The sequence below is a fragment of the Macaca thibetana genome, chromosome 9 (genome assembly GCF_024542745.1).
Source record: "Macaca thibetana thibetana isolate TM-01 chromosome 9, ASM2454274v1, whole genome shotgun sequence".
NCBI lineage: Eukaryota > Metazoa > Chordata > Mammalia > Primates > Cercopithecidae > Macaca > Macaca thibetana.
Genome location: NC_065586.1, coordinates 72,692,977 through 72,720,439, shown reverse-complemented (window position 1 = coordinate 72,720,439; position 27,463 = coordinate 72,692,977). Strand labels below are relative to the sequence as shown.

Here is a 27,463-nt window from a genome sequence, read left to right as displayed (position 1 = left end):
CGGTGGGGGCTCCGCAGCGGCTGCTCGGAGAAGTTTCATAGCATAGAGCACTCACGACACAGAACCTACCCTGAAGCCGAGCGAGACGCGAGCTCTCTCCGCCTTCAAGGGCCGGGGGGAGCGGGGGGGCCCCCGCCACTCAGCAGCAGCCACGGCTGCGCGCGGTCGCGGGTGTGCGGGGCCCCTGCGCGCGGCGCGCCGCCCGCTGCCCAACTTTGCACAAAGGCAGCATGGCACTGCCTCGCCCTGCCGCCTCGCCCGGCGCCGCGGCCGCTCTTCCCAGTCCCGGGCGAGAGGGGCTCGCCCCTTTCCACCCGCAGCCCTCCCCTTCGCCTGCCCCCACCCCGCTCCCAGGCGGGGCAGCCGGGCGGAACGGAGCACCCGGCACCTCGCTCCGCCGCCGTGGCGGCCGCCGCTCGCACTGTGACGTTAGCAGCCTTCGCGGCTATTTATATCCACACGATTGGATTTCATTCATGAAACCGGGGCCTGGTGTGTCTGTGCTCTGGGACACGGGTGGCAAAGGTGCCTTGGCTCTACGCAGACCCGACGGGCCCGGGCACGGAGGCGGATCGCCCGGGACAAACCGACACAGAGCATGGGAGACCCCCGCCCTTTCCCCGCGCTGCCAGGAGGGGGGAGTCTGGGCCATCTGTGTCCCCGTACCCCATCCCCAATATCCCATCCACTCCCGTGCCTTTGCTGGCCCTTTGTCCCAGGCTTTGGAAAAGTAAGTTGGGCCACTAACCGGCTGGGCAGCATGGCTTTCTTCCCCCTAGGAGCTGACCGGCCGCGGACTCCGAGGGAGGACATTGGCTTTTGTTTCAAAACCGAGCCCAGCTGCTGACTAAGGGCTGCGTTAGCCCAGCCTCCTCCTCCCTGGGCGGCTGCACGTGTTGGCTGGCTCTTCCATTCTGGGTTACCTTCCTCTGCGACTTGGCCGGAGGGGTCCCCGCAGGGGGCGTAGGGACGCACCGCTGACCCCGACCCGGGTACAGAGGTGATTTACAACCTCCTGCAAACGGCTGAGTGAGGAGGTGAAATTGACTGTGGCCTTCCACAGACAGCCCATGCCTCCCCACAGAAACTGCTCTCTCCCCCAGGCTGACGGTGAGTTCTGAGGACAGAACCAGGGGTAGTTTTCATGCATTCACTTAAATGCTTATAGAATGACAAGATGCCAGGTGTCTTGCCAAGCTCTAAAGAGGTGACATGAAAGCAACCAACTGGGTTCCTGCCCTCAGGGAGCTTTCAGTCAGCCTGCTAAAATTAGTATGCCTCACAAAACCCATCACTCCCAGCCTGCAAAGAGACCACTGGGGAATAAAGACACGACTGTGTTCAGCTACCCAGAGGAATGAATATATTAATTTAATATAGCTTTATTGAGTAGGCTGTATGCAGAGAGCGGGGGATACAAAGATGGAAACAATGTCATTCTTGGCCTCACCAGTTCTCAGGTAATGTGTTCCTGAGATACTGAAGGCCTGGGAAAAAGAGAGTCCATCCTATTATAAGGGCTACTTCTTTGGCTTATCCCTCCAAAAACAGGATGCGTGAAAAAAATCTGAAAGCAAACACACTTCTCCGTCCCTCAGTTTCTTCCAGGAAACCGTCTTCAGTTTCCTGATGAATTACCCTACGGCCAAGATTCCCAGGTGAATTCCAGTCCAGTGGATATTTCTATTCTTCCTTGCTTGCTTATATTCTCTTGAAGTCAAAGGCTTGCCTGGTGCTCTCTGAATCCCCCAGAGACCCCAGAAAATAATGGAATCCAATGTTTTTACGAGGAAAGGTATCACCGGTAACCTCCTTTGTTTAAGCCATTCCCATGGCAGTATATTTGAAAATGGAGTTACCAAGGTCCTAGTCTTTGATACCAGAGAGGGTAGTGAAAAGTCAAGCACAGGTGTCTACTCCAAGAACACATCCAAGAGGTGGGTGATCATTTACTTGGCATAAAACTGACTTCCCATCCTGGCGCGGTGGCTCACGCCTGTAATCCCAGCGCTTTGGGAGGCTGAGGCGGGCGAATCACAAGGTCAGGAGTTCGAGACCAGCCTGGCCAATATGGTGAAACCCCGTCTCTATTAAAAATACAAAAATTAGCTGGGCGTGGTGGTACACGCCTGTAGTCTCAGCTACTTAGGAGACTGAGGCAGAAGAATCGCTTGAACCTGGGAGGCAGAGGTTGCAGTGAGCCGAGATTGCGCCACTGCACGCCAGCCTGGGTGACAGAGCAAGACTTAGTCTCAGAAAAAAAAAAAAAAAAAAAAAAAAAAAAAAAAAAACTGACTTCCCTTAGTATTTTGCAAAATGACTCTATCTTACAAAGGCTTAATCAAAATACATTCTTTTTCAGGTACAAATTTCTTGGGAAAAGTTAATTAACCCTGTTCACTCCTAGCAATCAGTCCTCTTCATTGCAAGCCATTTCTCTTCAAACTGCCCTGGCAGCTAAAAAATAGGGTAGAAACTCAAAAGAAATGGGAATCAACGTGTACTGCGGCCCCCATATGTGGCGGGCACAGGGCTGGGTGGCTTAAAACACATTTTCTCATGTAATCCCCACAACAACTGACAAGGCAGATGCTATTATTATCCTAATTATTTTACAGACGAGGTAACAGGCATGGAGAAGTTAGTTTTCCGATGTCTTGACAGTTGCATTTGCACCTGGGGTGGTCTGTGCCAAAGTCTTATTTTATCACTGACCTGCTTTTTAACAGCCTGCTTTTCCTCAGTTTCTTCCATTTTCTCAGTTCTAAACTAAAAAGAGTTCAGTGTCATACTTCTCTTACATAATAGGCAGGCGCCTATACCAGAAAGACACACAAAGACCCCACCTGGCAGGGTACCCTTCAGCTCTTGACCTCCACCCCCAGGGCACACCAAGGCTCACAGGCTTCCAAAAGATGTTTCTTCTAAAGGGGATAAAGAAAGTCAGCCATCTTGGAATTACCTAGTTGAGTGCCTAAATCTGAGGGAAACTGGAAGCACTTTCAAGAAAATAAGTTGGTATCAACAGTAATTCAGATACAGCAGAGTAAGTCATTGTTCTAGGAAGTCCTTCCAAACGAGGGCAGTGATCAGAGAAAGACGTTGCCACATGGTACTATGCAGCCCCAAACTTCACGTATAAAACCTCAGACTGGAAAAGCTGAAGAAAATGCAGCAAGTAGTACAGACTGTATTTTGCCAATAGGAGAAGAGAGAAAGGGAATCATAGCAAATAACGCCTCTAATCACTGCCATGAGTGTATCCCTGCTCTTGTTATTTCCATGAAACGATCAATTTTTGTATACTAAAATCATTGCTTGCTGATAGAATCAGTACCATTCCCTTTAAGTAAACATAAAAAATGGTACCTAAGTGGAATTAAAGCAACATCGTGTATTTAAACACTTTCATGTTTCTATGGCACAAAGGTGACTTAAAAACTTTAGATTAGCTTTTATGGCAGCCATTTTATCAAAGTCATAGGATTAAAAAAAATCCCACAGGCCGGGAGCGGTAGCTCAAGCCTGTAATCCCAGCACTTTGGGAGGCCGAGACGGGTGGATCACGAGGTCAGGAGATTGAGACCATCCTGGCTAACATGGTGAAACACCGTCTCTACTAAAAAATACAAAAAACTAGCCGGGCGTGGTGGCGGGCGCCTGTAGTCCCAGCTACTGGGGAGGCTGAGGCAGGAGAATGGTGTAAACCCGAAAGGCAGAGCTTGCAGTGAGCCGAAATCCGGCCACTGCACTCCAGCCTGGGCGACAGAGCGAGACTCCGTCTCAAGAAAAAAAAAAGAAAAAAAATCCCACAATCTAGACATAGAATTGTTCCACCATCACAAAAGAATCCTCTCATACTACCTCTTTATATTTGCACCCCCAACCATAAATCTGTTGTCCATCTCTAGAGCTCTTTTATTATTGTGAGATTGTTATATTAATGGGAACGTTAAGTATGTAATGTTTTGAGATTTACTTTTTTTTTCCTAAGCATAATGCTCTTGAGTTTCATCCACGGTGTTGAACATATCAGTAGTTCATTCCTTATTATTATCTGAATAAATTTTTATTGGCCGGGCGCGGTGGCTCAAGCCTGTAATCCCAGCACTTTGGGAGGCCGAGACGGGCGGATCACTAGGTCAGGAGATCAAGACCATCCTGGCTAACACGGTGAAACCCCGTCTCTACTAAAAAATACAAAAAAACTAGCCGGGCGAGGTGGCGGGCGCCTGTAGTCCCAGCTACTCGGGAGGCTGAGACAGGAGAATGGCCCGAACCCGGGAGGCGGAGCTTGCAGTGAGCTGAGATCCGGCCACTGCACTCCAGCCTGGGCGACAGAGCGAGACTCCGTCTCAAAAAAAAAAAAAAAAAAAAAAAATTTTATTGCATGGATGTACCAGAGTTTGTTTATCCATTCACCCACTGAAGGATATTTGAGTAGTTCCCAGTATTTTGCTATTAATATTATGAAAAACACTTCCATAAACATTTGTGTATAGGTTTTGTGTGAGCATAAGTTTTTATTTCTGCGGGATGAATACTGAATAATGCAATCGCTAGGTCGCATGCTAAATAACAAACTGCTGAACCATTTTCCAAAATGGCTGCACCGTTCAGATTTCCACCAGTAATGTATGAGAGATCTCCACATCCTCAGTAACATTTGTATTGTCATCATTTTTTAAAAAGTTTCACTTGTTATAATAGTTGTGCAGAGACAACTCATTGTAAGTTTTAATTTGCATTCCCCCAATGAATAATAATGTTGAATATATTTTCATTGGCCTTTTTTGCCATTCTTATCTCCTCTTCGCTGAAATATCTGCTCAAGTCTTTTGCCTATTTTATAATTGGATTGTCTGTCTTTTTGCTGTTGAGTTTTTAAGAGTTTTAAAAAATACATTCTGGGGTGGTAGAATTTTCAAATTGCAAATTAAGTACTACCATCCCAAGGGAACTCTATTTTCAACTCAAATGTATTGTTCAACATTTCTATTGCCATCAATTTTATCAAGAACATTCTTAGGTAAGAGAAGTACTTACATAAAACTCCTATAGAAAGGGTCTTTTCAGGATTATTTTATAAGACTGCATTTCAATGGTTGGTAAGACACAGGGAGACCTTAGCCACATGTAGCCGAAGCTGAGCCTTGTGACAGGTGCAGATGCCTCCTGGGACCAAAGCAGCTAGACACAGCAGTGGCTTTGTTCAATCAGAGCTAACCTAAGAAGAGAGATTCATGCTGTCCATCTCTCTGCTCTGGATGCAGCATGTGATGCTGTCATTGGCTATTTACAAGAAATTATCCTGGATGATGAGTTCCAGGTGTTACAGAGAAATTTTGGGGACTAGTACTAATAGGGGTTTGAAGCACAAAAGAGAATAAGCTCATGTATGGGCCCATTTTAAAGAATAAGTGTTTGGTAGAAAGGTATATTGAGAAACAGTTGTTGGAGTAGATTTTTGCAGTTAAGCCAGTGGCTTTAATAACACCCGACAACTTTTTGGCACCCTAAAGAGGAAGACATATTTATGTCTGCTCTGCTGGTGACATATTTATGCTGCTAGTGCTTATGGATTTTCTGACTTTTAAGGAAATGCTTCTGGACTACGGAGGAGAATAAGAAGGCTGGGCACCGGCCTTTAGCAGTGGTTTAGTGGCAACTGCCTTGTACAAATCATTTTACATGTTAGCTTCTAGCAGTGAGGTCGGTCTGGACAGCACGGGCCTAATAGGCTGTCGGGCTCCAGCTAGTGAGGACAAACAGGAAAGACTGACTGTTCTGAGGCTCTTCATTGATGCTAAGTATTGACGGGTCATAAGGAAAACGACTTGACCTCCTGGGACCTGTTTCTCCTAAAATACCTTATTGCGTTCAGTCACTCTGGTATTCCTGCTAAAGTATATACTTCTCCAAGGTGCTTCTGAGTCAGACTAGTCTCCAACAAGATGATGTCCAGCCTTCCATCTAGGGTCCCTTCCCCAGCTTTCATGTCATGGATATGTCAACATCATGGCGTAACCTACCATCACTAACCCTTTCTATCCCAAATACCACAGGCTGTCTTTGAACGAATCTGTGTGTTCATAGTTTTTGCATATGTGCATAGTTTTGCATAGTTTGGGGTAAAAGTGAAAAACCCTTCAGTCTGAGTGGCCCAGCTCTGCAGGATTTTGACTACTTGGGAATTATTTCAGGTATTACTCAGACCAACTCTTCAGATCTCTAAAGCTCCTATTGTCTTCCCACTGTTGTGGGGGAAGTCAGAGCAAGTTTTGGTTGCGGGAATCAACTAAAAAGTGATGTCTTTTCCCTACAAGCTATAGGTGGACATTAACTCTTAGGTTTGTAGTCCAGTTATGACTGTTGATATTGACGTGGTTTCCAGGAGAAGCTTCCTTTTTTTTTTTTTTTTTTTTTTTAAAAAAAGCATAATTTTGGAAACAGATTTATAGATGAATACTCAGGTTAACCTAATGGATCTATTCTTGACATTTCCTACCATTACCTGTTTAAAGACAGAAGCATTAGATACTGTGCACTTTTCATTGTTAGTTCTATGAAGACAAAGTGTCTTTTCCACTGCAGTTTCTATTTTACTGGGCACCAATGAAATGCAGGCTATGTACTGAAAATAGACCAAAAGGTATCCTTTTCTTATAGCATGTTAAATTATTTGTGTGGGTTTGCCTAAAGTCCTTTCTGTGTGGATTCATTCATCAGGTTTTCTGTTGGGGTAGGGTGATTTTGGTAAAAGTGTGATTTTGCAAATTCTGCAACTCTAACTACAGTCTTTCTGTCAAAATTTATCCTATCAAGATGCTGTTCCACTGGTCTAACTTAACATGCATAGGAGGAGGTAGCAAACAGTTTTTATGGTCATCTGTCTGACTTTGTTTAGGCATGGCTTAGCAGATTGAAAAACGTGTATGTCACAACTCCAGAAAAGAAAAAGACAACAGTTTAATGTATAATGTGTATCTTTGACTTTTTAATAAGCAAAACTATGATTTTGTACTGGAAAAAATCTACATTTGAGAGAGAAATTTATTTCATGAACTACATTCTTAATATTACAAAAGGTGCTAATGCTAGATTTCAACTTTACCTAATTAAAAATAAATTACATTTATGTGTCATAGCATGTTTAAGGCTATCTTGCCTGACCACCTGTTTCATATAACTGTTTCTTTTTATGAAACAAGTTTAAAAAACCAAAAATGAAACACAGATTAAAGGGATCAGAGGGTAGCACAAAGAGAAAGAAAACGGAATTGTATTTTGGCCATCTCACTAACTGGGATATAATTCTGTGCTATTTCCTTAACCCACTGCACCGCAAAGTTCCATATATCAAGTGGGGACAAGAATAATAACTTTCCAAAAAGTCGTTAAGAGGGCTAAATGAAATAATGTTTGTGGAAAATGTTTTGTAAGATGTAAAGCTCTACACCTACTCATAAGTGTAAAAATGGGCTTATTATGAGGCCCCTTAAACAATGCTGTGCAGCATAGGGTATCATTTGATTTGGGAGTGCCAAAAGTTAATAATATAGCAACTGTATCATTCCCCTAACTCCTCCCTCCCCAAATGCTGACTGTAAGTATTATACATAAAAGCTTCCACCAAATTGTATGAGGTAGAAAGTTTAGTATTTGAGGTTTGAATATTTTGCTCTGCCATTGACTTGCAACTGCTGTGTGTTCTCCCATCTGTACAAGTTAGCTAACTACATGCAGAAACAAGGAAAATAAGTGGACTACAGATACATACACAAACACCCTATTTCAGACAAATAATTTCCCCTATGTTCATATTACATTTTCCTGCCTACCAAGCATCTGTAATATACATGTCATTTAATCTTTATGACAACCTCAAGAATTATTCCAAATGGGGGAGACGGGGAAAAGACATTTCCCAGAGGATAAGTGACTGGCTCTCTGTTAGCAGAGGGGGACCCAGAATTCTGAACAATACAAAATTCTAACCCTGATCTTCTGACTATGTGGATGTAAAGCTTTTGAAGTAATTTAGTGTGTAGTACACTAACTTGTATATAGATACCACTTCAAAAGGAATACAAGTGCTTTAGAAACACCAGTGTCCTGGAAGGAGACCTACCCATCAGTTCCTGGAAAGAAGCTGAATTGTGAGGCTTTCCTGAATTGGCACCATTCCTCCTTTCATAATGGTTCCTAATCTAAAAGCAAAGATGACCTCACTTCTTACGCTGGACTCAATAATATCCTTGTCTCTGCACACAATTTCAGAGTCTCCTTAGCTCTGTAAATATTTATGCCTACTTTAATATTTCATATGACCAAAATTTATCATTTGGTAAACTCCCCCTTTATGGTCAAGTAGCTAACAGTATCACATGTGGGTGACCTAAGCCATTAAACACTTAAGGATCAGCATCGAAGGTGCACAATCACTTAGCTTGTAAACATAAGCCGATGACTCCAGGGATCAGGGGCTAAGGCTCACATCCTGTCATGGTATCAATCTTAGAGGAGCTTGAAGATTTGGTGAGAGGCATGGAAGCTTCGTTGCTTCTCCATCCCCGTGGTGCTTTGAATGGCACTTTGGGCAGGAAAGTGCATAGTCAATGGTTGTTAATAATGGTAAATGATTTGGGAGGCCGAGGCAGGCAGATTGCCTGAGATCAGGAGTTCGAGACCAGCCTAGTCAACATGGTGAAACCCCGTCTCTACTAAAAATACAAAAAATTAGCTGGGCCTGGTGGTAGGTGCCTGTAATCCCAGTTACTCAGGAGGCTGAGGCAGGAGAATCGCTTGAACCCAGGAGGCGGAGGTTGCAGTGAGCTGAGATCATGTCACTGCACTCCAGCCTGGGCAACAGAGGGAGACTCTGTCACCACCCCCGCCCCCCCAAAAAGAATGGTAAATGATAAAACTTTTATAAGACACCTTAGTTATAATTTCTTCTAATCACTCATATATAAAGGCTATCTGTATGATTTATGACAAAGCTGGAATTTTAAAGCTGGAATTTTAAAACTGTCTTTTATAGTGTTATCTGTTCTACTGTGATCACTGTCAACACTGATCACCCATGAAAAGGCACTTTGAGATCATAAAAAATGTTTCACAAAGATTACAGTGTCATAAACAAGTATGGGACTAGTGTGCATGATAACATTAAACACCAAGATCACCACCTGTCTTTTTAAGCTGTAATAATACTAATTAGCACTTAGTAAGTACCCACTATGTGTTGGGGGTGGAGCCAAGTGCTTTTACACTCACTTTCATTAACTCCTCACAATGACTTAATGAAGAAGGCACCACTATTATCCCCATTTTACAGATGAGGAAGCCGAGGATCAAAAAGAGCAAGTCACTTGCCACAGGTCAAATACTTAGAAAGTTATTATTCATCTTAAAGTGGGTACTACTGACAGAGAAAGATTCTACCTTCATATAATTAGCATGTTATATTTACCCTTCCTTATTCATTCAAAGTACTGCTGATTACAATGCATGACATTACCCTGTGTACTTGAAAGACTAATGGGCTACAGCTCATCTTAAATTCTGATATCAAACTCAGGTAAACTACCTTAGTATTTTATATATCCAAAGTTTCATGTAGATTAAAGGTTGAGTAGAGTTGAAGAGAACTGATCTCTATGAGGTGACAACTTCAGGAGTCTCGGGGTCCTTGACAAGCAGCTGATACTTGTGGATCAGGTGTCGATGAGTGATATGCCCTCATACGCACGAATTCAAAGAAAACACAATTTGTAGAAAAATACAAAATGCAATCTTTAGTTCGCTTCTTGCTATTTCCTTAACAAATTAAACTATTGCTCCACTTCCTGATGAAACAAGCAGGATACTACAGTGATTGTATCTTGTGCCAGCAAGGTCGGGTTGATGAGATAAAATGGGAGAGTCATGCGGAAAAACACACAGCCCATTTCAACAGATGGAGTTATTATAACATTTGATTTAAATATATGGACAACGTGGGTAAGGCTAGCCTCCTCGTGAGTGTATCGTTTATTCTCAACTATTCAGTAGAGAATAAAGATTTCTCTATGTTTAAATATCCATATCTATCCAGTGGGGGAATAAGCCATACACACAAGACCCCATTAGTTCTAAAGTGAGGCTCCTTCCTTCTTAATTCTTGGCCAGTCCCATATCTTTGCTGAAGGCCCTGCTTCTCTCATGTCTTTCTCTGAAGTTACATGGCACCTGAAGAAACAGTGGCATTTGTGTGGGATGAATACCAAATGAGACACTCCTAGGAAATAAAAAGTAGTACCTAAACGACTTTGGTCTTAACAGTTTTCAATACCTCAATCCAAACAATTCCTCTTTTTAATAACAGAGGTGATATGCCATGTACTGTGAAGATAAGGAGTTCTGCTTTCTATAGAAAGAAATCTATCACACCTGTTGCTCTTATAAGCATTATTGTTTATACTGTAATTACAGTGTACAGTATACTGTTATTACAGTGATAACAGTATAGTCTAGAGTAATAACAGTATCTTGTTTATACTGTAATATTTCTGGGCTTGATGTTTCTTCTCAATAAAACAGTTGAGGTGGCTAATGATGAAAAAAAAGCATATATATCCTGAACAATCGTTTATAAATAGAAACACAGAGACATGAAAAACCCTTTGAAATTCACTATCAGTTTATACTCTTTCCCCTTACACATTAATGAGGGACTGAGATATTGAGAGATAGTAAAATGCCCTGTTAAAAGAAACATTAAGTTATATCCAGTATAATTTTAAGCTTTAAATTTATTTTAACTCTATTCTATGTTATTGTGGTGTAATCAATTAAAGTGGTAAACTTGGCTAATTATAACCATTACCTTTTTTAAAAGTGTGTGTGTGTGTGTGTGTGTGTGTGTGTGTGTGTGTGTGTAGTTTTATTTATTATTTATTTATTTGGCTCTACAAATACAATGAACATTAGCCTGGTGAGAATCCAGACCATTGGTTTGAAAGTAGAAAACGCCTCAAGCCTGGCAGCTATCAGCTCCTTTGGGAGAATTTCCTTGGGCAAGTCAAGTCACTTCTCTGAGTCCAGTTTCCTCCTCTGTAAAATGAAAGTGCTCTGAGTGGAGTAAAAGAGATTATGGCAGACCAGAGTACCAGGGTTATTACACTCCTCATGTTGAAATTATTATAAAAATACAGAAGACATAGCAGTCTCAAAAAGGCTTTACACTTTTAATTTGGAAATATTTAAAAACATGTTCAATGAGCACTGAATGAATTCTTTCTATGTTCTTCTTATTAAATTAAACTGACAGTTTCATTATTTACTCACTGATGGCTATCATTTGCGTTGGGTTTAGGGTTGCCAGATAAAATAGAGGACACCCAGTTACATTCAAATATCCCATGCAATATTTGGGACATACTTGTACCAAGAGATTTTTCAGTTTGTTTAAAATTCAAACGTCAGTGGTGTCGTGTATTCTTATTTGTTAAAGCTGGAAATCTACTTGAAAAAAGGGATGAGAGAGAGGAGAAAAATTAGATGGAAGGAAAGGTGACAAAATCATTTTTGAAATTATCCTAATAGTGAATTTAATAAACAAAAGGAGATAAGTTGGTCAAGTAGTATTCCCAAAGTGTGTGCCGTTGTACCAGCCCTGAGTGAAACTATTAAAAAAATGGAAATAGTCTTTTAGTTTTTAACATAAATGGTCAAGTTTCGGAAATAGTTCACATTTCATCCCCTTCTTTTTTTTTTTTTTTTTTGAAACAGTCTCACTCTGTCGCCCAGGCTGGAGTGCAGTGGCGCAATATTGGCTCACTGCAAGCTCCACCTCCCGGGTTCACGCCATTCTCCTGCCTCTGCCTCCCGAGTAGCTGGGACTACAGGCGCCCGCCACCATGCCCGGCTAATTTTTTGTGTTTTTTTAGTAAGGACGGGGTTTCACCATGTTAGCCAGGATGGTCTTGATCTCCTGACCTCGTGGTCCGCCCGCCTCAGCTACCCAAAGTGCTGGGATTACAGGAGTGAGCCACCGCGCCCGGCCTGTCGTCTTCTTAAAGAAAATTATAATTTTTAATAAGAGTTCTCAGGGCATTTATATGTGAAAGTAAATTATGCATTTATAAGACGGAAATAGTCCACCTTGAGCTGCCCATACTTATTTGACAAGGGGAACCTCTTCCTTTCCTTTTTCCTTTCCTTTCCTTTTTTTCGATGTAGTCTCGTTCTGTTGCCCAGGCTGGAGTGCAGTGGCGCCATCTCTGCTCACAGCAACCTCTGCTTCCTGGGTTCGAGCGATTCTCCTGCCTCAGCCTCCTGAGTAGCTGGGATTATAGGCGTGTGCCACCACTCCCGGATAATTTTTGTATTTTTAGTAGGGACGGGTTTCACCATGTTGGCCAGGCTGATCTTGAACTCCTGACCTCGTGATCCACCTGCCTCGGCGTCCCAAAGTGCTGTGATTACAGGCGTGAGCCACCACACCCGGCCAACAAGGGAACCTTCTTTATGGTTTTAAAATACTGCAAATCAATTCACATGTTAACAGAACACTTTGTGAACACTTCGTAACACTTTGTGAACATCATAGTAAATAACAAAAAAACGCTGTACAGACACGGATCAATCATGCACAGGAACATAACAAGAATGCTTCCTTCTGATTGAGCAGGGTAATTATTCAAGGAGTATCTGTCCTGAGCTATCCCAAACCACAGAGAGTTGCCAGCTATCAATACACAGCACAAATACTTCCATTTAAACTGCCAGACTACTGTGTACCAGCAACGCTGATTAGAAAACAGAGCAATTAGGGTAGCAGAGAGGCAGCTGACTCAGTGTTAAGAAAGCTTTCCCTTAGTCTAAATTTGTAGTCTACAATGTGTCAGTTACAGATACTCAAAAAGGTTCAGAGTTTGAATGAAAGGGAAACAGGAACCCATATGTGCACCAAATTTGTTTACAGCTTGAAAAAAGAACATATCGAGACCATCCTGGCTAACACGGTGAAACCCCGTCTCTACTAAAAAATAGAAAAAACTAGCCGGGCGAGGTGGCGGGCGCCTGTAGTCGCAGCTATTCGGGAGGCTGAGGCAGGAGAATGGCGTGAACCCGGGAGGCGGAGCTTGCAGTGAGCTGAGATCCGGCCACTGCCCCCCAGCCTGGGAAACAGAGCGAGACTCCGTCTCAAAAAAAAAAAAAAAAAAAAAAAAAAAAAAGAAAAAAGAACATAATCACTATCTTGAACACTAAGGATGTACTATCCTGATTGATGAAGTATTTTTCATTTAAACATTTTGTTACATTTATAACAATTTTTGGTCATTAATTTTCTTACTAAACACATTGAACTACTATCATGTGGTATTCTGCAAAAGTATTACAGTGGGCCTCATTTGTTAATAGTCTGGTAATATAGTCATGCATCCCTTAACAACAGGGATAGATTCTGAGAAACATGTCCTTAGGCAATTTCATCATTGTGCAAACATCATACAGTGTGCTTACAGAAACCTAGATAGCATAGTCTACTACACACCTAGGCTATAGGGTAGAGCCCATTGTTTCTAGGCTACAAACCTATACAACGTGTGACTGGATTGAATCCTGTAGGCAACTGCAACACAATGATCGGTATTTGTGTATTTAAACATAGACAAGGTACAGTAAAAATATGAATAAAAGGTTAAAAAAATGGTACACCCGTATAGGGCACTTACTAGGAATGGAACATGCAGGACTGGAAGTTGTTCTGGGTGAGTCAGTGAGTAAATAGTGGGTGAATGTGAAGGCCTAGGACATCACTATACATTCCTGTAGACTTTATAAACACTGTACTCTTAGGCTACACTATATTTATAAGATAATATTTTTCTTTCTTCATTAATAAATTAATCTTAGGTTACTATAACTTTTTTATTTTGCAAACGTAATTTTTTAAAAAACTCTTGGCTATTTTATAATAACATTTGGCTTAAAATACAAATACATCGTAGAGCTGTACAAAAATATCTTCTTTATATCCTTATTTTATAACCTGTTTCCATTTTTTTGGTGTTTTATTTTCATTTTGTTATTTTTTAGACTTTTTTTTGTTAAAATCTAGAACACAAACACACACATTAGCCTAGGCTTACACAGGGTCAGGATCATCAGTATCACTGTCTTTCACCTCCACATTTTGTCCCACTGGAAAATGTGATTATAAAACAGAGTAATTAGGGTAGCAGAGAGGCAGCTGACTCAGTATTAGAAAGCATTCCCTTAGTCTACATTTGTGGTCTACAATGTGTCAGTTACAGATACTCAGAAGGGTCCAGAGTTTGAATGCAAGGGAAACAGGAACCCATATGTGCATCAAACTTGTTTACAGCTTGAAAAAAGAACATTATCACTCTCTTGAACACTAAGAATGTGCTATTATGGTTGATGAAGTATTTTTCATTTAAACATTTTGTTATATTTAGAACAATTTTGTCTTCTGGGGCAATAACATACATGGAGCTGTCCTCTCCTATGATAACAATGCCTTCTTCTGGAATACCTCCTAAAAGACCAGCCTAAGGCTGTTTGACAGTTAACTTAAAATATGTATAAACAGGAGCACACTCTAAAGTAACGACAAAAAGTATAGTAACACATAAACCAGTAATAGAGTCCCTTGTTATCATTACCAAATACTATGTGCTGTACATAATTGTATTAATATGTTCTATACTTTTATATGACTGTCAGCATCATACATTTGTTTACAGCAGCAGCATCATAGAATGTGAGTAATGCGTAGTGTTCAGATGGCTGTAATGTGACTAGGCAATAAGAATTTTTCAGCTCCATTATAATATTATGGGACCGCTGTCGTATGTGATACGTCATTATGTGGTGCAGGACTGTAGTCTTCTGAGGGACTTAAATGGTTCCCAAATTGGTGCAGTGGTGCAACCACCACTAAGCCTTTGGGTCAACACAAATTCCCCTCTTCTCCCACCCTTGAAACCAACCAAACTGAATCAAATGCTAAAATGATATTGAAAGTGCTAAAAGGCAGATCCAAGTGAGTAAGTAGAGGTAAAAGAAAAAAAAAGGTTTTTGGATAACCTGGAAATTTGATAACCTGGAAATTTGATAACATGCTTCTGAATAACTGAAAGATTCATAATTGCTTGTCCAATGGTAATGATATTTATTGAATGCTCACTCCATAGATGACACACTGTTCGGTGCTTTTCCTGCTGTATCTCATTTACCATTCCCACTGTACAGACAGGAAAGCTGAGGGATGGTGAGGTTAAGTCACTTGTGCAATACCACATCCCTAGAAAGGGGAGTTCAAGGATTAAAACTGGGAGTCTAAATGAAACTCAAATTCACAACCATAGTACAGTATTACTGAAAAGTGGAATGACTTACTGTGAGCAGACACCACTTGTGAGTGCCTGCCGGAACAGACACAGACCCCACAGTTAATCTCATTAATAAGTCAGTAATTGGGTCCTCGGGACATGTAGTGAAAAGACTCCGTACACAAAACACCCAGTGCCAAACTAAAGCAGGCAGAAAAGTCAAGCACCTCTAAAGGAAATAAATCATAAGGAACTTGAATTGAACCCATTTTTATATGCATAAGGTTGAAGCCTGAAAAAATTTAGTTTTGAGCACAGCATGTTATAAAGAACACTAATGGGATTCTAAATTTTCTGAAAATACGTCCAATATAAAAATGTTAAACTCTCATTTCTTTAGAAACCCAAACTTCTGAGCCAGCCGTCTTGCAAAAGGAACTCAACAGATTTTTAGTTTTTAAGAGGTTTGGGACCTTAATATTGCACAGGTGAGAGAAGTTAAAATTTTTCTTTTTTATTTGAAGAGTAGGAATACATGGATCTATAGAGCAAAACTTGGAATTGAAACACTCTATAGATATGGATTTTCAAAATATTTTTTTTCAGGAAAATCTCACAAAATATCAACCACCAACCACATCTTCAACACAGAAGACAAGAGTAGAAGCTTTTTGGGTTTATGTTGTTGTTTTGTTTGTTTGTTCAAAAAGGGGTCTCACTCTGTCGCCCACGCTGGAGTACAGAGGCACAATCACGGTTCACTGCCTTGACTGCCTGGGATGAGGTGATCCTCCTACCTCAGTCTCCTGAGTAGCTGGGACTACCGGCGTGCACCACCATGCCCAGTAAATTTTTGTATTTTTAGTAGCGAAGAGGTTTCGCCACGTTGTGCAGGCTGGTCTCTAACTCCCCGGCGTAAGTGATCCTCCTGCCTAGGACTCCCAAAGTGCTGTGATTACAGGTGTGAGGCACCGTGCCTGGCCCAGGGTAGGATATTTAAATAAAAAGACTTCATTTTGTAATTAATATAGTGGCATCTTCATTTTGGTAAACTGTTACTTTGGTGGCCTCCAATTAGCCCTGCCTCCCAGTATATACAAAGGATAGTACATCAGGACTAAGTGGTCGGGAATGCAAAGTTGCCTCAACATTCAAAAATCAGTCATAAATCACCACATTAGTAAAACGGAAAACCATATGTTCATTTCAACAGATACAAATAAGCAACTGGTAAAATGTAACACCCGTCTGTGATTAAAAAATACAAAACAAACTCTTATCTGAAGGTTTAAAGCAAGGGAAAGGCATGACCACATACTTGCTGTTTAGACTGAAAGGTTCGTTATGAAACAGTCACAGTTCTTGCCCTTGAAAAAGGGTCCTACAGTATGGCACTCTCTGGGAAGAGTTTCTAGGGATGTGGGAGAAAGCAAAATCCAGATACCTAACTCCACCATTTGAGGAACAACGCCAAATATTGATTGCCAAGTGAGCAATAGATTTACTCCAGATCACTTTAAAAGCTACGTGGACAAGAAAGGACTCAGACACACAGTCCATTAAAAATGTGATTGCTCTACACATCACAGGCAGCAGTGCTAATGGATATTGCTCACATGTCTCCGAGCCTGGCTGCTATTGGCTGAAACAAAAATGAAACAAACAAACAAACAAGTAGCTGAACTTCTCAGTCCTATAGTGAGGGCTCTGGCAATAAAAATAACAGGCAGGAGTCAGAAAACCTGAGTGCATTTTGTCTCTGCCACTTTCCAGTTATGTGTACGTTGGAAAGACACTTTATCTCTCTGGGCCTGTTTCTGCAACTAAAAAATAACTAGATGGGACTTGGAATGAATCAGAACTGGCAGTCAATCCTGGTTCTCTTCTTTACTAAGTGATCTGTGCCTCAGTTTCTTCCTTTGTATAATGGGAAGGAAACCTCGAAGTGTTTCTTTGAAGATTAAAGACAATTATGTAAATGGAGCACTTAACATATTCACTGCACATATTAAACACACAATAAAGGCAGATGTATTAATGTTAAGATTGAGCTATTAAGCTCTAAAATGCCATAATAATAAACAGTAGGCTGGAAATACTAATTTGTTCTGACATGGAGATTGGTAGGTGTTGTAGAAAGCTTTGAAATTCTGTGTATCCTGCCTATCATCACAGGTGGTACTTAAGAAGCTTTATAATTTTAGCAGAGAGGAAAACAGAAGGGTAGACATTCTTGTATGATTTAATCTTGGTAATGTACCAATGATTTCATTACCATGTGCAAAAAACTATGATGACATTTCTTATACTCTGGTAAGTACTAAGTGAAAAATCTAATTAAATGATGCTTCCATAGAATTTCCATAGAATGTAATTAATGTGACAACCAGAACCCCCTATTGATTATGCTGGTGAATTTAATCAAATAGTATGTTTACGTAAGTAATACAACTGTCTGACGTCTAGTCAGACATGTGGTTCTTGCCAGTTGTAAATAAACTACTCACACGAACAAAATATGCCCTTAGAGAACTAGAAATTTAATAATCTGTATTTGTAACATAACATATTGTACCAAATAAATGACTGTTTTATCTGAAAGTCATATTCATAGTATCTGTATGAGAGTTTGAACTATTTGGTTGCATGGAATATTAATACTGGAAATATTCATGAGTGGGGTTTAAGTTATATTCCTCTTGGATCATGTCCCCACCATACATACATCTGATGCTTTGTTTTTATGGACGATCATAATCCAAGTCGTAAAGAACTTGAAATAATTACAATTAGATTTCATTTTCTGTGGCCTCTTGGGCTACCCTGGCAGCTACCCCTACTGGCCTGCACCATGGATGTCAGTGGGTGCTGCCTCTTGGCAGCTACCCCATTGCTTACCACTGCTAATATCCATGAGCTTGTTATTACTACTTCAGGAAGATGTTTTGTCACCATCATGTCCACAGGGCTGACAGCAGGATTGTGGTCATTGTCAAACTCTTCCCTTCTAAAGCTCTTCTTTATCTTTTAATTGACTTGGGGTTCATGGGGGTGGAGGGTGCTAAGTATGGGGATTCACCAACTCTATCTGTCCTGTACTCAGAGAGTCAACTGTGCTTTACCCAGCCCCTTTTCCTTCTAGCCCTTCAGCCAACCAAAGGAAAGGGGTGTGGGGCTGTCATTCTCAAAGGACCCTGGGGCTTCCCAGGTGACTTCAGCTGGTCTTCTGTTGATGCTCAAGAGGCACTGTGGCATGCCATGCACATTACACTCAAAACAGAGCTCACATCAATGTCCTTGTGAACACATAGGAAACCTTATAGTCAGTAAGAACATACTATGAGACACAGTGTGCCTAGAGTTGGACATACTTGGATTAGAACCCTGGCTTCACTGCTTACTAGCGGTACAATTCTGGATGTATTATGTGACCTTGCAGAAGCTCTGCTTTCTCCTCTCTAAAAGGGGGCAAATAATACCGGTGCATTAAGTATAATGCCTCTCACACAATAATAGCACCATTGTGAATATTTTACATCAACATATAAGTAGGCTGCCTTGTACAATAAAATGAATACAATGATGTAGTAAATACAGCCTCATAAGAATGTCACATGGATCTAGATTCAGGTGAAAGCTTGTCTGAGAACCACCTTAGCAATTTTCAAACTATGTGACCTTGAGAAACTCCCCCAACCTCTCAGATTCTTAGAGACATCTGAAATGGACTTAACCATACCCACCTAGGATCATCGTGAAGTTCAAATATATTGCTGTATATATGAAAGTGCTTTTACAAGCTATACATTCTAAGGAAGATAAGTTATTTTTCTATGAATATGTTATTGCAATGTTACTAATGCAGTGGTCATTTATAATTTTTTTTTTTTTTTTTTTAAGACACAGTTTCCCTCTGTCACCCAGGCTGGAGTGCAATGGGGTGATTTTGGCTCACTGCAACCTCTGCCTCCTGAGTTCAAATGATTCTCCTGCTCCAGCCTCCTGAGTAGCTGGGATTATAGGCATGCACCACCACGCCTGGATAATTTTTGTATTTTTAGTAGATATGGGGTTTCACCATCTTGGCCAGGCTGGTCTCAAACTCCTGACCTTAATTGATCCGCCTCCCTCGGCCTTCTAAAGTGTTGGGATTACAGGTGTGAGCCATCGCGCCTGGCATATATATATATATAAAATATATAATATATATATAAAATATATAATATATATAAAATATATATTATATATATAAAATATATAATATATAAAATATATAAAATATATAATATATATAAAATATATAATATATATATTAAAATATATAATATATATTAAAATATATAATATATATATAAAATATATAATATATATATACACATTTTTCTTGTACCTGAGATCCAATGATAGGACCATTGTAAGTAGAGATTTTCATAATGAGCCACAAATTAGAAAATATCTACTCATTATAAAGTTTATATGCAGTTAGCAGTCTGTAATTCTTTGTTGGAACTAAAATTAAAATAATCTGGTTGTCTGTGACCACCAATATAACTCTTCACAACAGAAAAAGAGATACTTACCTACAATAGATAATATATCAAAATATGCCCAATGACTAAGTTTTCCTTTTAAATACAAATGCACAGACATGATAGGGGAGGAAGAATGATCATTTAACTGTATCCATTTACAGGTTTGTCTCAAATTGCAAAAAGTCAAGAGTACTTATAAAGTTCAAATTGGATCTTATGTATAAAGTATGCTCTTTATACAAAACAATATTTTTTGCTTTTTAGGGAAATTTCCATACCTCAGGAAGAAGCAAATTATATAGTATTTTTTTCTGTATAAGATAATTTTCTAGGTCTTTATCATAATTTTGTTTTCCTCTAAAGAAGTTTTCCATTTAAGAAGTATTTAAACTTCTGCCCTTTGGTAAAGTCTTAAAACAATTTACCATGGCCTTGGAAAAAAACGGCTGGCCCAGTCAATTTTGGGGAAGTAGAAATAGTTTTTTAAAGTGTTATGATTTCTGGTCCCATTGTAACAATTTTGTCTTCTTTCTGAGTCAGTCCCGGTTTCCCAAGCATAACCTGTACACTGACAATACTGTGATTCGACTACTTTAACTCTTCAAAGCAATGCCACTTAAAATATCTACCAGTTTCAATGTATGTCATTCCTAATCTAGAGTTAGAATATCATAATCCCCAGCCATGTTGTTAGGACTGAAAATCTATTTCCTAACATCTAAATAGTCTTGATTGTAATACAGACCATGGCTACAGATGAGATGGCAGAATTCTCCCAAGAAGTACTGCAAATATGTATAATTTGCAACCAAAGCAATCTGCATAAACAAGTGACCAATAAACAATCCACACCATTTGGTTTGACCAACAGTTATGGCAGGAATGTTCTGAAAGCCACACATTGCTGTATGGGTAGGCAGTTTTCATTGCTCTCCGCTCCATACGGAAACCCGAATGGCTCAGCAAATATTGACTGAATTATAATTTTGATGTCATCAATCTTTTTCTTTGCATACTTGAGGTTTGTATCTTGCTCCTAATTTCAGATGATGAAAGTGAATTTAATCAGCAAATATTCTGATTACAATAAAAGAGATCCTGAAAGATAAATTCTCAGGTATTATAAGAGGCTTTTAGGGCAAACCCTGCAAAAAGGCTCCTTTGAAAGTTGCACCCTTTACATAAAACTGTCTCTCAGAAGAATAAAATATTTAGACAGCAACATTACAACAGAAAGCCTCTGCTTTAGAAAAAAACACATATTCAGGCTCTCCTTTGTCTATCTAGGAAGCTTTCTGTGGTTAGTCATCACCTTTGAAACATGAGGTCATGTGTTCCATTGGAACAGGAAAAATATTTCAGATCTGTGGTCCTCCAAAAGATATCCAAAGCATTTGTAAAGGAAGCAATGGTTTTTGTGTTATGTTGCTACTAAAATTCACAAGTAGGATACCTTCCTGTGTCATCCTTCCTTATACCTGTATCAAGTAATTTAGTATCACTTTCCAAATTATAAGTTCCCTGAAATATTTTCTTTGTTCCACACATTACCAACGATAGCATCTAATAATGGTCTTAGACTATTAGGCAATTCCTCAGTGAATAAATGATTAGATGAGTAGTCATTCAGTAATACTTAAGGATTGTTTCAAAATGAATTTCAAACCAAAGGGAAAAAAACCTTGATTTGTTTGCCTTGACACATCTTGTCACCTTTCCCCACTGTCTCACAACATTCTCTATCCCCAAATTCATGAAAAATGCACAAAAAAGACCTACTAAGCTTGGTGCATGTGTTAAGGCAGGCAATACATGCAAACATAAAATATAATCTTCACACAAGGAGATTTTTCTTTTCCATCTTTGTAAAAATATAATGCATGCAACGTTCTTTTCTAATATGTAGTGGTTTTGCTAGTTAGGTACTTAGGAATAAACACGTTACTGCCAATTTGCTCACAGAAGACAGATTTGTGAGGTGAAATAGCAAAGAGGCTGGAGAGAAGGTTGGCGCCAGAGAGGATACAACTGATTATAAACCCTCTCCTGGGTTTTGGGCCACCACTGCCCTCTAGGGGACACATGGAAAATAAGCAAACTTTCTCAAGCTGAGAATTTGAGACCTTGGGAAATCATCTCGTCCATTCAACTTGTATTAAGGAAGACAATTTTAAAAGTAACTAAAATTACTTCAAGGATAGCTATATAACCCTTAAAAAACTTTACACTGCATGCTTTTCGAGGGCCACCTGCTTTGGAGTCACTATTGCCAGATAAAAATTTCTTTATTATGTCTATCCTAATTTTCCTGCACCATTTTAAACATGTCATTTCTTGTTCTATTAGAAAACAGCTGCTTACTATGACTAATGTGTTAGTCATTGTTTAGACTTTCAGCTTTTCATTTTCAACGCCCCAGAAACCAGAAACTCCAGCTCTTTTAGTCTTTCTTAATGAAGTTAGTTTGTACAGAGAAAAATATGCCAACATTTCCAAATTGTTACTTATTTCTGGGAAGAGAAGCTTCAGTAATTTCAAGTGGAGAGCAAAGATCAACTTGTGGTTTTTACCGGGTGGATTAAACTTCAACCTTCTTTATAAAAATTAGGGATAATATCTAACGTTATCCTACTTCATAGGCAGAAATTAATCTGCTCTTTCATTCCTAAAGTCTTAAGGAAGAATTTAAATTAGTAATACTAAAATGAAGTCTCTGGAAATAAATCCTCTGCCTTTGGGAGAGAATTTCACAACTTTAGGGTGATACTGTGGAAGAGTGAGTTTCTTATAAGGCATCTATTTGTTCAACCATTTAACATTCGTTGAGTATGCCATTACTTATCAGATACTACATTAGGGGTTGTACATATACAAAGAAACTTACCATTCAGTGGAGAAGATACATATTATAGCAGCATATTTTGTCATGTATTACATTTAATTGTATTCAGTATTATTGAAATGCTTAGGTTTTATGTATATCATATACTGAACTCCAAGTACCTTGAGAGTACAGAATTTATTTTGCTCATCTCTGTATCACTAGAATCTTGGATGGCTTAGTTTTTTAAAGTGTCATAATAGTCCTTTAAGTGGACTATTATTAAGTCCTCAGTTTATAGATGGAAAAAAATGCTTCAGCAATTTATAAGCTAGAGCGTAGTAGATTTAAACTCGAGTGTGTTTGTATTGTTGGCATCATGATTCTTCCTTACTTGTGTGCCTAGCATGGTGCCTGGCATGTAGGAGGTGTTCAATAAATATTTGTAAGATAATTAATTGGTATGCCTTTCATAAGTAATGTGCTCTTTGATTCTAAGATGGTATTTCAAGTGCCTCCATGTTTGACACAAAATAGGTCTTCAGTAATTAATAAATGAATGAATGAATTCAGGTTTCTTGGCAATTCTTCAGGATTTTTCCATTACCTTCATTCTCATGGTATATCCATAGTTGGGGAATAAAGTCATAAGACTAAATGAGATAAGTGTTTTTATGATGGTAACCTCTAACCATCCATCCTGGAATTCATTTTCTGGTAACCTCAGGACATCTGATAGGCCATTGTCTTGCCTTGTTGGCAATTTCATTGTTCAAAATTTTGAGGAAATAAAGGGAGGAACTGACATTTCAAAAAAAAAATCAAATTCTAACTCATTGGGGGAAGTGGTTGGCCATGTGGAAGTAACAGGAATCTTACAGACAATAAATACACAGTTTTTAAAACTGTGATGGGGATAGGTCTGAAAAAAAATAGACAAATATGGCAAATTTATGAGAACAGATTTTTTTTGAAGTTCAAAGAACAGACTAGAAGAATTCTATAGCATAAGAATTTGAAAGGAATAATGTCTTGAAAAGATTGAGATGTTTGCAAAAATTCTAAACATACCAAAAAAACTTTTAATATTAGTTTTCTCTGATGTTAGGATTATGAGTAATTTCTTTTCAAGTTTATCTGTCTATATTTTTAGTTGTCTACAAAGTGACTTTTCCGGTGATCAAAGCAATTCTGATTATATTCTAAAAAATAAAACAAAAGTTACTTTAAAATAGCAAGTTCTACCATGTAGTTGCACATAATTCTGAAGTGAAAGACAGTTGGAGGCCAGGCATGGTAGCTCACCCCTGTAATCCCAGTGTTTGGGAGGTTGAGGTAGGAGGATCGCTTGAGACCAAGAGTTTGAGATAAGCTTGGGCAACAGAGCCAGACCTTATCTCTAATTTAAAAAAAAAAAGTTGGAAACTATAATGAAGAAACCACTGCAGTGGTTATTATGTGATCTTCTTTCTAGTTTCTATGTATCTCTGCTTTACATAATCTTTAAACCATCTATTTTGCTTCGTTCATAGGGCACATGTTTACTGAGAAACTTCTTACAGCAGCACTGCGCCAGGCACTGGGGACACAAGTGTCAGCAAGACAAAGTTCTTGGGGAGAAATATTATAAATAAATAAGGTGTGTCTTTAATTCCAGTTAACAATGGTGCTTTTTGGGAAAATAAAGCAGGGTGGGGGTGAGGGAACGATGCAGTATGGTTGTTTCGGACACCGTGGTCAGGGTTTGAGGAGGCACTGACTCTAGGTCGGAGGCCTGAATGGTACGCATTGGCCTTGTGAAAATCCAGGTAAAGAGTAGTAGTCCAGGCAAGGGAATAGCAAGTAAAAAGGAAAATTCTCAAATGAGCTAAGACTAATTAGAAATATATATATATATATATATATATATATATATAGGAATACATTTAAGTTTTTCTTTGTTTGCCTGGTTTTTTTTGTTTTTTTTTTTTTTTTTTTTTTTTTTTTTTGACAGAGTCTCACTCTGTTGCCCAGGCTGGAGTGCAAAGATCCTGTCTTGGCTCACCGCAATCTCCACCTCCTGGGTTCAAGCGATTCTTGCACCCCAGCCCCCAAAGTAGCTGCGATTACAGGTATAAGCCACTGTGTCCAGTCTTTGTTTGCTTTTTAGCTTCAAGGAACACACTGTTCCCTCAAAAGACAGACCTGCAGCTGAGAGAGGATGGCAATACTGATGGATAAGAAAAATAACAGAACTATAAGATTTTTTTTCTTTTGTTGTTTATGTCAAGGAGAGAACGATGTTTGGAAGGGAAACGATAGACTCCTATTGCAGAAAGGGAAGAGAAGATGAATAAAGAGAGTGTAAGGGGACACTTTGCATTCTAAATGCCTTCAAGGGTGAGAGCTGTGTCCCTGTATATCTATTTCTTTATTCCCTAGAAATGACTGCAACCCCAGGGCAAAGAGACAATGCTGGTGTTTCTACAGTTATTTTGATTAATCCAAATAAATTACCAGAATTTTATTGAAATGTGAGATTTGGTCATCATTACCCTTTTACTTGTGTTCAGAAGTTGTTCCACTCAAAATGTCCCTGTCCTGGCTTAAATTTACTTAAGGAGACTGAGGAAGGGAGAAGTTCCATTATGCTCTTGGAGAAGTGGTCTCATCCTAGGAGAATTTAGCCCTTGAGGGAAAGAGGGGAGCTGAGGGAATGCGGTCCTAGAAAGACAGAGGGACTGAATTGGAAACCTCTCCCCAACCCCACTTCTCTGAACCCTGCTCTGCCTTCCTCTTATTTTCTTCAGTGCCCCATGCTTTTCTCTCCTACCTGTCCACCAACCAATTCAAATGTAGCTCCGTCTGCACCTCTACAGGAAAACTGGTGCTCAATGTGTCTCCAGAGAAACGTAAATTATCTTTCTGGAAACCCAGAGAATGTCATTTAAAACCACAGGAAGATGAATTGGAAGGGTGGTAAGTGGGTGTGGCATGTGGTCAGGTGTAGGAGTGTTCCTTTGTTCAATTCAAAATTCAAATGTAGTGTGTAAATGAATTTTGTTTCCAGACATATGTAATTCCTAGTTCAATGTTTTAAAACAGGAGTATGAGCACCAAAATAACAAGTTTTGAGTGTTTTGATTCTTAAAAATAGCAGGGTGTCTCTTATGTTGCAGAGACAGAGCGGGATGCTAGGAAGTCCCTGTTATCAATGAAACCTACCGAGTCCTTGCTGACCATCTTTGAGGAGCTGCAGAAAGCATGAGAGGTGTACACAAGCAAAGGATTGTTGAAGGTGGATCTGATTTTCAAAGTGGGGAGGGAGATAGTTTCTTAAAACCTACATATCAGTGAGCCTCAAATAAAACATGGTGAGATTGACAGCTGGGCACTAGATGATTCACTGAGGAACAGATCTTGTACATAAACATCATTTCTTTTCCCTGAAAGAGTTACTAGGTTAACCAATGGTGGTTATTAGTGTATCTCAATTTCTACAGGATATTTGCCAAGGCATCACATGGCATACTTGGGGCTAAGATGAAAAAATATGAGCAGGACATCAGGGGTGTTGGCAGTTTGTTGAATGGTCACAGCTAGAGATGGCAATGGATGGCAGTCTAGAAGGACATTTTTAATGCTGATGCCCCTGTTCTTGTTATTGTCAATATTTTTTAAAAATCAGGTATTTGAATAAATAGAAAGTATAAGTATGCTAGGTAAATTTACAGATGGTGCAAAGTTAGGATTTCACTTAGTGAATAAGTGAGACGACAAAATTAGAATACACTCTACATTCCAAATGAAAATAAAATTGAAGTTGAGATGGAACAAATTTAATGTGATAACATTAATGGAAATAAATGTGAGGTCTCCTATGGAGGCCCTAAACAAACAAAAAACCCAAACCCAACTGTGCAGATACAGGGTGGGGCACATATGACTTGGCTTAGATATTTGAGAAGCACTTAGGAATTTCAGGTGTCACTCTGATATAGCAGCCACGAAAGCAACTTAGGTGTTAAGAGAAAGACAGTGCTTAGAATGAGCTGTTGCTAATTGTGTTTTATCCTGTTTTTGCAATACCCTGGGTTTGTGAAACATTAAAAAATCAGAGTATGTTCAGGGGAAAGTAAGTAGGGTGTTGAAGGAAGGAAAACAGAAGAAATAGTGAAGTGTTGGAAAGGAGCTTGTCAGGGCATCAAAGAGGAAGTCAACAGTTCATTAGCCCCAAAGGTTACATCTGGGATGAGTAAGGGAAATTTATAGAGAGACACATTATGGCTCAATTAGGATTCTCTATCAATCAGAACAGCCTGAATTTGGAAGGTCAAGAGAGTCCTATTGTCTGTGTTTTAGCATCACTTCAGTTGTCAGAAGAGTTTAGGATCATCATCTATGACCTTTAAGGTCCCCTTCAATCTTGAGAGTCTTCAGTTCCAGAGTTGTTTACTAGGCATTTATTGCATCATAATATGACTTAGCTTTTTGGATCACTTTTAGGCTATGCTTTTAGTATTTAAAGAAATAGAATAATAATACCTTGGATGATAATGGAATATAAGGCTTATAATCCCTTCCCCTATTCTCAGGTGGACACCTAAGAGAAGACTACAGGACTTCAAACATCAACCCATTTCAGTTATGGTGTCAGCAAGGAGAGAAATGGCAAACTGGGCCAACTGTTTGATTGACACATAGAAGGCCAACTGGGTAAAATCATTACTTAAAGACTGGATTTCCAGTGTACTCTCCAATTGTATCTGGCCAGGGCATCATCC

At 39.6% G+C, this 27,463-nt stretch overlaps 1 protein-coding gene across 9 annotated transcripts in view; it reads right to left on the bottom strand.

Annotated features, from left to right (window-relative positions):
* The window catches only part of RHOBTB1 (Rho related BTB domain containing 1), a 134,332-nt gene that overhangs the window by 76,084 nt on the left and 30,785 nt on the right, over positions 1 to 27,463 (bottom strand). For 2 of the 9 annotated variants that reach the window (XM_050803035.1, XM_050803027.1), the window contains exon 1: positions 749 to 914. The exons of 4 other annotated variants lie outside the window; for them this stretch is intronic. The gene's annotated coding sequence lies outside the window, so the exon portion shown is untranslated. Of the gene's footprint in view, positions 1 to 69; positions 375 to 748; positions 915 to 27,463 lie in introns of those variants that run through there. 3 more of the 9 variants (XM_050803028.1, XM_050803029.1, XM_050803026.1) reach the window with 2 other exon arrangements.